Here is a 12,157-nt window from a genome sequence, read left to right on the forward strand (position 1 = left end):
TGTCGTTCAACTGGTCTGGTTCCAAACCCTGTGCTGGAATTAATGAAAAACTTTGAGTTTGCTCAGTGCCTTGGCTTCAAAAGCGAGGATATAAGAAATTACCTTCCCATAGAGTGTAATAAAATGTCGGAATGACTGGGAAATGATGCTGGAAGACATAAATTATAGACAGTTACAGCAAAGAAAGGCCATTCGGCCTGGGGCGCTGCTTTCAAAGAGCAGTTGCGATTGATTGGTCTGGAGTGATATTTGTGTCAGTGTAAACATGCGGCAGTAAAATCTCTCACATTACCACGGCAGACATTCATCAGTGAAAGCAACTCACACACATCAAATTCTGCCGTTTTCATGTCGCATCTTTTAATTCTCTGTTCTCCATCTCAGACATTTCCAGGTCTATCAAATATCATCCATGCAGAATTTTGTCCTGTTCCTCGTTCCACTGGGAGGTTTGCTGTCGGTAAGATGCAGTAAGTGGCTCCATAGCTCAGTGGTTAGAGCACTGGTCTTGTAAACTACTGGTGGTGAGTTCAATTCTCAGTGGGGCCTGTAGCTAAAATTTATGAAATTTGGTGGCAAGGTAATCTTTGAGGAGAGCACTTTAAAAAGATATCGTAAGGTCATGTGAGTGGGCAACAAGATGGCAGATGGAATATAATGTCGGCAAGTGCGAATATGTTCACTTGGTTATAAAAATTAGAACAGCAGAATGCTTTTAAAATGTGAGATAGTGAATGCGCTGATGTTCAAAGAGACCTGGGTGTCCTTGGACAAGCAATGTAGAATGTTAGCATGCAGGGGCAGCAAGAAATTAGGAAGCTCAATCGCATATTGGCCTTTATTACAAGGGGATTGGAGAGCAAGAATAAAGATGTTTTTAAAGAAGAGTTTTAGTGAGACGGCATCGAGAATCCCGTGTGCTGTTTTCATGTCCACATTTATAAAAGGATATACTGGCAGTGGAGACGGTACAGAAAAGATTCACTAAATTGGTCTCTGGGATGAAGTGGTTGTCCTATGATGAGAGGCTGAATAAATTGGGCTTCTATTCTCTGGAACTTAGAAGAATGAAAGGCAATCTCATTGAAACCAACAAAATTCTGAGGGGGCTTGATCGGGTGGACACAGAGATTGTTTCCACTGGTCAGGGAGTATAAAACACTGGGGCACAGTCTCAGGGTAAAGAGCTGATAATTTAGGGCTGAGATGAGGAGTTATTACTTCACCCAAAGGGTTGTGAATCTTTGAATTCTCTACCCAGAGGGTTGTGGCTGCGCCATCATTGAATACATTTAAGGCTGGGATGGACAGGTTTTTGCTATCTCGGGGAATTAAAGGATATGGGGAACGGGCAGGATAATGGAGTTGAAGCCCAAGATCAGCCATGATTGAATTGAATGATGGAGCAGGTTCGATGAGCCGAGTTGTCTACTCCTGCTCCTATTTCTTGTGTTCACATGCATGATAAAGACAATAATTCATGTTATAATAAAAATAGAAAGTGCTGGAAGTTCTCAGCAGGCCTTACAGCAAATGTGAAGGGAGAAACAGAGTGAAGATTTCAAGTTTAATATGACTCTTTTCCAAACCATAAATTGGCTGCTGGTTACGACATTTTGCACAACATCGAGACAGGGAATGGAACCCAGGCGGTGAAAGCACAGAATCTGAACCATTAGGGTGTTTCGATAGCATACTTTTTGAACGAAATTAGCTTCCAACTGAAGGTTTAATGGTTTGAAACCACCTCGGGTCAAATAGATTCCCTCTCTTCCTGCTTCTACTTATATCACTGTCATAGTTCTGCTCTGTGCCCTTTGGCTACAAGGAAATCTTGTCCAAACTTTGCCACTTCTGCTGTTAATCAGTTAGTTCCCACACAAATAGACTTATGAATATTCATTTCAAATAAAGCGAGAAAATGGGGGAAACATGTGCATAACATCCAACCTATTAGAAAGATTAGGTTCAAAGCAACGAATAGAAATTGATTCTCTGATTGCATATACCGAACTGGAACACACCATCACACTGAGTGAATCCACTGTCTGTTCAAATGTTGCTCAGTGAAAATTTAAATCTTCCTCCGCTGTGTCACATATGGACACTGAATCAATAAGCAGTCTCCACTTAAATAAACACAGAAAGCGTCAATCTCCTCTTGCAACTTTTACACCTGTTGTTATTCTCTGTACCATTTACCATGAAGATATATAATACAAGTGAATAAAGTTTTGCGATGGTAAAAATGTGTTCACCCCTCGGGGAACTGAACCACATTGACACAAACACATGAACACCGAGAGTGACAGAGTTCTGAGGAGAGGCAAACTCTCAGAAAGCAAGGATGTCACCAATTTAACTCAGATTTATTTCATTTCTGACTGCAGATTCTGTGAATGCTTATGGATGAACAGGAAAGAAGGAACACAGAAGTGAAACAGGAAAAACAGACGGGAGCGTTTGGAAGGTTCTGACTCCATTTAGCCAATAACTAATCCTGGAGGCTCCAAAAGGACAGAACACTGAGCAGTGCAATCGGCAGGACGCGAACCTGTGGGGGCAGATCACAGTGGAGCTCCAATCCATCACCTTAATCACTCAGCCATTACTGGAGACCTTACACTGGTGTAAATGTTGTTCGTGTAAAACCATGGAATGGTTACAGCAGATAATGAGAGCATTCAGCCCCACCAATTCCCACTCATCCTTCAATTTCTACAGCCTCCCTTGTTCTTCCTAGCAAGATGAACCACGTCATGTGTCAAATGCCCCGAGCCTATCCTAAGGGATTTGATGAAACGTCTGAAAGGACGAACCACCTGAAACTTTGGCAGTGATGAGATTCAAATCCACGAATGGATCGAGGCTGCGGTCTAAATCCAGCACCTTGGACCACTCAAACACACTACTGCTGGCAATATGATAGTAACCATTGCCTTGAGTGGTATTGGTGCTGAATAAGAACATAACAAACAGCAGCAGGAACAGACCATTTTGTCGCTCGAGCCCCTCACAGTTCCATAAAATCAGAACTAAGGTAACAATCTTGAGGCCATTCAGCCCGGGTCAGAGGAACTGCGGCCATTCAGCTTTTTGGTGCTGCTCCGCCATTCAATAAGATCATGGCTGACACAACAGAAACCCCACGCAGCGAGTTAGCCCAAGGGACTTGTATAGAATTTCAAACTGTGTCGTGATGCGGTAGTTCTGGATTATGCTTTGCAGAAATAGGATTGGGCTGGGATATTTGGGAATGCTGAAGAGAAATTGATCGAGAAATGGAATCGTAAAAGTTCACAGCTCATTAGGACCCATCGTGCCCTCGCCAGGTTTTTACAAAGAGCTGCCCAGTTAGTCCTAAAATCTTTCTCTTTCTTCATAACCCAGCAGCTTCTCCATTTCAAATATTTGTCCAATTCCTTTTTGAAAACTCGGAGTTAAGGAAAACAATATTGAAAAAGGCGCAGGAGCTCCGGCAGTGTCCATGCTCAGTGTGTGAAAATTAACAAAGTTTCCCTGACCCATTGTCGGCATTTTATTTCATTCAAAATATATTGCAGTTCATGTAATATCATTAAAATTTATTGAGATCACATTGACTAATCTACCATCAAGGAATCATGTCTGACCCCAGTGATCCGTGAAAAATGTAACTAGGTCAAATGGGGAGCCGTGTGAGCACGCCAGTGGTGCAATTGGTTAGTGCGTGGTACTTATATAGCAGTGCAGTCAGCGGCTATTCTGAGGTTGTGAGTTCGAACCTCACCTGGAGCAGAGGTTTTACTGGAGCTACAACATGTGGAACCACATTTGGATCGTAGATTCTGGAATTAATAGCGCGTTTTTCAATGAAATAGGCCGACAACGACAGAGCATAAGCGCACCCCTACCCCCCGCACTGGGGTGCACAAGAAATGTGCAAAACCAACAGCAACTCATTTACCATCTCTCCCATGCTTGTAACTTGTTCTATTTGACGAAAAATTTCTAGAAAACCATGTTTAAAGGGAAAGGTGTTGCACTTCCACCACTGATCACACTAGATAACACCCGGCTGGAAGTGGTTGGTTAATACTGCTCCCCAAGTTCCACAGTGACAGACAGTCTGCTCCTTGATGCAGTTCCTGATACACACACGGGGTAAACAGATATCACCTGGCTCATGAAACGGACATGAATTAACATCAAGCTGACCCTTGGGGCCAAGCTGATGGTGTATTTGGGCTGTGTCCTCAGTACCTTGTCTGGCTGTGAAACAAGGAGGACTTACACCAATCATGGAAAGAAACTCTGCAACTTCCATCTGCACTGTGTGCGGTGGTTATTGGGTATCTCCTGTCGGGACACAATCAGGAAGCGGCAGTCCTCACAAAGACAGAGCTCCCAAGTCTGTTAGGCTCAGCAAACAGAGGGAGGTTGGATGGCTCGGGCCTGTTTACAGGATGGAAGGTGGCCACATTGCTAAGGGCCAGGCGGACAGTGAGACGCCCAAAGCTCTGCTTGTATGACACTCACAAGCGTGACTTGGAGGCCCTAATTAGCGATTATCTTACATGAATTTCACTAGATGATGACGGAGGAAGATGGCGATACTTCCTGTGGACTGTTGTGCATCGCAATGGCTACAGCGGCTTGGCAACAGACGGCAAGACTGGAAACAACAACCCAGAACATCATTTGTACCTTCACGTGAGTCACTTGTGACAGAAACTGCCCCTCAAGGATTAAGCTCAGCCATCAGAAACTGTGCAGCACCTGGAGACAACCCATCTGAATAGATTCGTTTGTTGCATGTCCGTCATCTTTCATGAATGCAAGGATGATGAAGATCATTGTGAAATTCAATTGCAAACAATATGACGTGTCTCACACACAAACACACACACACACACACACACACAAAGAGGCAGACACACACAGACGCACATGCGCACACATAAACAGGCACACACCAATACATACATACAGACAAACATGCACACAGGCACACACACATACAAAGACACAGACGTACACAGGTGCACACAGACATACATGCATACATGCACAAAGACACACACACACAAACACACGCAAATACGCATAAACACACAGAAACACACGCTCAAACACAGACAGAGAAGCACACAAAGACACACACACACACACACACACAAACACGCGGGCACATACAGAAACACACACAGACACACGAACAGATACAAAGCACACAGACACGCACACACCGACACAGACACACACATATACACACGAAGATACACAGAGACACACACCACACACACTGACACACACACACCACCGACACACACACAGGCGCACACTCACATATGCAAATGTATACACACACACACACACTGACGCAGAGAATGCCCACGTGTCCGTCCTTGGCCTGCTGCAATGTCCCAGTAAAGCTCAACGCAAACTGGAGAAACAGCACCTCATCTTCCGACTTTACAGCCTTCCAGACTTAATATTGAGTTCAACAATTTTAGATCATGAACTCTTTCCTCCATCCCCACCCCCTTTCCGATCCCCCTTTTTCCAATAATTTATATATATATTTTTAAATGTATTTTTCTTTTCATACCTATTTTAAAATTTATTTCGATCTATTGTTTTATCTCCACATTTTAACCCATTTCGATCCCTTTCCCCTACCCCACACCCACTAGGGCCATCTGTCACTAGCTTGTCCTGCTTGCTACTCTTAATGTCCCCATTAGCACATTCCTTAGACAATATCACCACCATCACACCCCTTTATCCTTTTGTCTATGACAACTCTTCTTTGCCTCCATCACTGGCCCTTTATCCAGCTCTACCTGTCTCACCCTCGACTACCAGCTTATATTTCACCGCATTTCTCCATTTCCTTAGTTCTGATGAAGAGTCATACGGACTCGAAACGTCAACTCTATTCCTCTCCACAGATGTTGTCAGACCTGAGTTTTTTCAGGTATTTTTGTTTTTGTTTCAGATTTCCAGCATCCGCAGTATTTTGCTTTTATCTGAGAGAGAGAACAATAAGTTTCAGTGAGTTAGACGCTCAGGTAGAGAGATGACAGACATTCAGTGAGTATGGTCTTAGCAAAGAAATGGTTGGTATGACAGGAATTTCTAAACAAGAGCACACAACAGAATATACTACCAATGAATATTTACGTTATTAGACGATCTGTAGTTACAGTTTGAATAAGAGAAAATAAAATAAAATGAAACATTCTGGTGAGGATAAATCTTTTATCTTTGTGGAATTGTGCAGCATGATTTCTTTTCATATAGACACACAGAACAGGCGATGTCTCATATGTAACACTGTTGGCTGTAATGAAAATGAATATCTGGAGCTGCGCAGAACAAACAGACAATGAGAAATCTGAAGTTTTAGGCCAAAGTCAGAGGCCCATTTGCAACTCAACGTCCACCTTATAGAAACATAGAATAGTGCAGCAACAACAGAGACAGAGCCTGGTGTGGTAATTACTGAGACAGGGCCTGGTGCAATTTAAGCAGAGACATTACCAGTGCAGTAGTAATAGAGAAAGCATCTAATGTTACTTAAGCAAAGACGTGACCTAGTGCACGAATAACAGGGACAAGGACCAGTGCTATATTAACATAGACAGGCTCTACTGCTGTAATAGTGGAGACGGGGCGAGTGCAATATTTACTGATACAGGGCCTGGATCAACATCAAGTGAAATAGGGCAGTTATTACAGGCACAGGGCTCAGGGTAATTGCTTCCCAGAGAGAGTCTAAGTCGTAATAACGGAGACTGCCGCCAGTGTAAGAGAGACAGATCTGATCTCGTGGAGTAAAAACAGGGAAAGGGAGAGTGGAATAGAAGCAGAGACAGAGGTACAAAGACAAAGTCTCTGCAAAGACAGGATCCATCTTAATTAAAAAGACAGACAAGCTCGAGTGTGATACAGAGTCTCGTGTAACTTGTTCTGAAATAGCGGAATATAAGTGCGGACATGATTGAGTGCGTTATAAGCAGGGTCCCGACCTAGTGAAACATAAGTCAGGCAGTGCCGAGTGCAGTAATAATTGAGACAGGATCTTGTGTAATACGAACCTGCCTAGCGTAGTAATAACACAGACTGGATCCAGTTGAAGAAAACTGATACAGGGTCTAGTGGAGCTTCCCATAATTCAGGGCTCTTTTTAATATCAACTGACGCAGTGCCTGATGAAGTAAATACCAGCAAATGTACAAGATAAATAAGAACAGAGACATGAACAAGTCCAGCAATAACAAAGTCATGATAAAGGACAATAACAACAGAAACAGGGAAATGTGTGATATGAATAGAGCAATGTATTGGTGCAGCATTAACTGAGACAGGGTCCAGTTTGATAGACACGTGGCAGGTTCTCCTGTAGTAATAGCTGTGACAGAGTCTTGTGAAATGCAAATAAAAACATGTTCTAGTTTTCTATAACCAGAGACAAGCTCTAGTGCAGTGCCAACTGGGGCATGGCTTATTGTAACTTTAGTCAAGACCTGCTTCAGTGCAGTCATGACTGAGATAGTGCCAACTGTATTGTGGCCCTAGTCCAGTACATAAACAACTGAGACTGAGCCAATTAGAGAAACAACTGAGAGATGACCTTCGCTAATATGATCAGAGACATGTCCTAGTGTAATATAAATAAAAATGGCGTCTAATTTAATATGAACAGAGACAGTGGCAAATGCAGTAACAATTAAGGCAGCGCCTGCTTCATGTGATGTGAGCAATCACTGTTTCACTGCCATCCACTGGTCAAACTTTGCTACTGCAGGTGTTATGAAAATGTCGATTCCAATTACTGTTTCTGAGATCAATGGTTAAAATCAGGAATAATGGAAAACGTAGACGGCAGGATTTGAACCTGCGCGGGGTAACCCCAATGGATTTCAAGGGCATCGTCTTAACCACTCGGCCACGACTACAGATCTTAGCAGTAAGCCTGTATTATTTATATGAATTCATAGAATGGTTACAGCAGACAAAGAGGACCTTCTGGCCGCCCTGTCTCTGTCACAACCTAGCCGGGCATGCACGCGCGTTATTTCCTATGTGAAAATTCAGGGAGGTCAATGTTGTTTCCTCCTGGAGCCTCAGCTTGTTCTGAATTTCAACTGTGGAAGGTAATCGACCTACAAAATCCACAAGGTGATAATGCATTCCTCTCAATCATCAATAACATCATTCACACTTTCCGCTTCTTTGCTGCACCTCCTTCCAAACATTGCAAACTCCACTTGCATCGTTCATCCTGATATTTTTCTCTTTGCCATTTTAACATGAAGTTGCACAACCAATTTTAATCAAGTTTGTGATGGCGAATATGTGTCCATCCCTTCAGGAAACTGAACCACATTGACACACACAGAGGAACACACACTGACACATACAACGAGAGTGACAGAGGCCGAAGGAGAGGCGAATACCCAGAAAGCAAGGATGTCACCAACTTGGCCAATTATTGTTCAATTTCAGACTCCAAATGTAATGAATGTATGCAGATGAACTGAAGACAGAAACACGGGGGTGTTTGGGTGGTTTTCTTTTTCATTTGACTGATAATTTATTCTGCAGACAGTTTGTGTCAATCAGGAATGAGAAGAAGGGGAGTTGGCAGGATTGGAACCACGTGGAAAAACGCCTGAACCACTCGGCCAGGACAACTGGGTAAAGGCTGCATGTTGTTTGTTTAAAATAATAGAATGAATACAGGGAGTTCCAGTGAAAGAAGGTCTTCCAGTCCGTGCCATTGCCCCACCTTTTCCCAGTATCCCTGGGATTTACACTGTCTCTCCTCATTCTTCCAACTGAAATACAACACTGCACAGCTCAACTGCCCCTTCACCGCACGGCGAATTATTTGGAAGCGCCTCAAATAATAAAGCACCAGAAAGTTTGGCAGTGGCGCGAGTAAAGCCCAAATCACCAGAGAGATCAGAACCTGAACCAGTGGCTGAGCCCACTCGGCCTCACTACCACATTCAGATTAGACACAAACATTGTCTTCACCAACATTGACACTGAATTAGAATATTAAAAAAATGATGAGGAATTAGCCATTCGGCCCCTCGAGCATTCTCAGCTACTTAATAAGATCATGTGAAAACTTCAATCACCCTCCGCTTTGTGACATCCAGAAGTTTAGTTGCTGAACAGTCTCCACTCAAAATAAAGAGAGAAATGTCCTGTTAACGGCTTTTTTTTTGCTGATATGAAATCAGAGAACTAACATGGATAATGTTTGGTTGGTGAAAGTGGGAAACTGGACCACATTGACACACACAGAAAATCACAAATACGCACGTTGTTAACTTTTGAAATTGTAAATATTTTCACACTGTCTTTCAATGTGCAGAAAGTGGAGCTGTGATCAGCTTATAGCTCAGAAGATGTAGAGCAAGAATGTATATAACAGGCTGATGCTCACGGTGCCTGTTTGGACTCGGTGAGCTGCTTTTTACGATTGAGACCATTTAAATGTCGTTCAACGAGTCCGGTACCAAATTCTGTGCTCGAAAAAGAAAACTCTCTGAATTTGCCCATTGTCTTGAATTCAAAGCATCACATGGAAGATAAGAAAGTTAATCTTAACCGTGGTGTTAGGAAACAACAAATGACAAAAAGTTAGAGCAAAGAAAGAGGCCATTCGGCCCTGTGTGCTGCTTTCAAAGAACAGTGTGATTGGTTGATCTGAATATTCAAAGTTATTCATCATTTAGGAAGAATGGGCAAAAAGGAAAACGAGGCGGGGTCGCGTTGTTTATAAGTAACCAGATCGGTACATTAGTGAGAGAGGATCTTAGATTGAGGGATCAAGATGTAGAATCAGTTTGGGTGGAGCTAAGAAACAGCAAGAGGCAGCAAACATTGGCGGGAGTTGTTTATAGGCCGCCAAACTGTAGTGGAGTTTACTTTTACAAACTTCACCAAGGACAAGTTTCTTTGACCAAATGGTCTATGTCGGTTGAAAACAAGTGTTCTCTTCAGCCAATGAGAAGAACCATTGCTGTTCGCTGGAACATGAAATCGATACTTTCCTCCTTTAAGACAGTTCTTAAAGCCTCCTCCTTTGACCGAGCTTTTAGTCATCTGACCGAATATGTGGTTCAGTGTCACACTTTGTGATAAAATGCTCCTGGGGAACGCCTTGTGACGTTTCATTAGGAAAAAGGAGCTTTATAAATATAAGTTGTTGTTGTAGTCCATACATAGAAAGAGACAAACTACTCTTGTCTCTTTCATAAAAGCAAAAAACTGCGGATGCTGGAAATCCAAAACAAAAACAAAAATACCTGGAAAAACTCAGCAGGTCTGGCAGCATCTGTGGAGAGGAGCACAGTTAACATTTCAAGTCCGCATGACTCTTCAACAGAACTAAGGAAAAATAGAAAAGGGGTGAAATATAAGCTGGTTTAAGGGAGTGGGGGGTGGGGACAAGAAGAGCTGGATAGAGGGCCAGTGATAGGTGAGATAACCAAAAGATGTCACAGACAAAAGAACAAAGAGGTGCTGAAGGTGGTGATATTGTCTAAAGGAATGTACTAATTAAGGGTAGAAAGCAGGACAAGCAAGGTACAGATAGCCCTAGTGGGGGTGGGGTGAAGGAATCGAAAAAGGCTAAAAGGTAGAGATAAAACAATGGATGGAAATACATTTAAAAATAATGGAAATAGATGGGAAAAGAAAAATCTATATAAATTATTGGAAAAAACAAAAAGGAGGGGGAAAATCGGAATGGGGGTGGGGATGGAGGAGAGAGTTCATGATCTAAAATTGTTGAACTCAATATTCAGTCCGTAAGGTTGTAAAGTGCCTAGTCAGAAGATGAGGTGCTGTTTGCGTTGAGCTTCACTGGAACAATGCAGCAAGCCACGGACGGACATGTGGGCAAGAGAGCAGAGTGGAATGTTAAAATGGCAAGCGACAGGGAGGTTTGGGTAATGCTTGTGGACAGACTGAAGGTGTTCTGCAAAGTGGTCACCCAGTCTGCGTTTGGTCTCTCCAATGTAGAGGAAACCGCATTGGGAGCAACGAATGCAGTAGACTAAGTTGAGGGAAGTGCAAGTGAAATGCTGCTTCACTTGAAATGAGTATTTGGGCCCTTGGATGGGGAGGAGAGGAGAAGTAAAGGGGCAGGTGTTGCATCTTCTGTGGTTGCATGGGAAGGTGCCGTGGGAGGGGGTTGAGGTGTAGGGGGTGATGGAGGAGTGGACCAGGGTGTCACGGAGGGAACGATCCCTATGGAATGCCGCCAGGGGAGTGAAGGGAAGATGTGTTTGATGGTGGCATCATGCTGGAGTTGGCGGAAATGGCGGAGGATGATACTTTGAATGAAGAGGCTGGTGGGGTGGTAAGTGAGGACAAGGAGAACCCTATCATGTTTCTGGGAGGGGGAACAAGGTGTGAGGGCGGATGCACGGGAGATGGACCGGACACGGTTGAGGGTCCTGTCAACCACCGTGGGTGGAAAACTTTGGTTAAGGAAGAAGGAGGACATGTCAGAGGAACTGTTTTTGAAAGTGGCATCATCAGAACAGATGCGACGGAGGTGAAGGAACTGAGAGAATGGGATGGAGTCCTTACAGGAAGCGGGGTGCGAGGAGCTGTAGTCGAGGTAGCTGTGGGAGTCGGTAGGCTTGTAATGGATATTGGTGGACAGTCTATCACCAGAAATTGAGACAGAGAGGTCAAGAAAGGGAAGGGAAGTGTCAGAGATGGACAGAACTGACAGACACGATGGGTGGAATGTCCTCTTACTGCGCTGTGCCATTTGATGATGACATTGTTGATCAGTCTGTCTCCAGCATTCCTAATGAGAACAGCCGAATTCCATTTCTTCAAAACAAAGACCCAAAGTGCTGCTGCATGACGTCACCGTTTAACATTCCAGACATCTCCATTAGGATCTTTACAGCGCAGGGTTTATAGAGGCGAGTGGGGTCATATTCACTTTACATATGGTGAAGCTGCGGTTTGAAACCTGACACGAGCATTTTCCAAGCTTGTTTAATTAAGTGTGTGAATGTTCAATAATTAACGTTTGTTGTGATTATGAACACAATGGTTGGAATCCTGCTGACTAAAGTTTTCACCATTGTTGATTTTAACCTAACGAATTATCAGTTAATTAGAAGGAAAC

The 12,157-nt window shown here is 43.4% G+C and overlaps 1 protein-coding gene, 1 non-coding gene and 1 pseudogene across 3 annotated transcripts in view; 1 reads left to right on the plus strand and 2 right to left on the minus strand.

Moving 5' to 3' along the window:
- The window catches only part of LOC144698080 (uncharacterized), a 642,405-nt gene that overhangs the window by 455,833 nt on the left and 174,415 nt on the right, over positions 1 to 12,157 (plus strand). The gene's annotated exons all lie outside the window — the stretch shown is intronic.
- The window catches only part of LOC144698329 (uncharacterized), an 80,162-nt pseudogene that overhangs the window by 9,262 nt on the left and 58,743 nt on the right, over positions 1 to 12,157 (minus strand). The window lies entirely within an intron of this gene.
- Positions 7,862 to 7,943, minus strand: trnas-uga (transfer RNA serine (anticodon UGA)). The gene has a single exon. It is a non-coding gene; the product is annotated as a tRNA-Ser (tRNA).

Source organism: Cetorhinus maximus, chromosome 23 (genome assembly GCF_964194155.1).
Source record: "Cetorhinus maximus chromosome 23, sCetMax3.hap1.1, whole genome shotgun sequence".
NCBI lineage: Eukaryota > Metazoa > Chordata > Chondrichthyes > Lamniformes > Cetorhinidae > Cetorhinus > Cetorhinus maximus.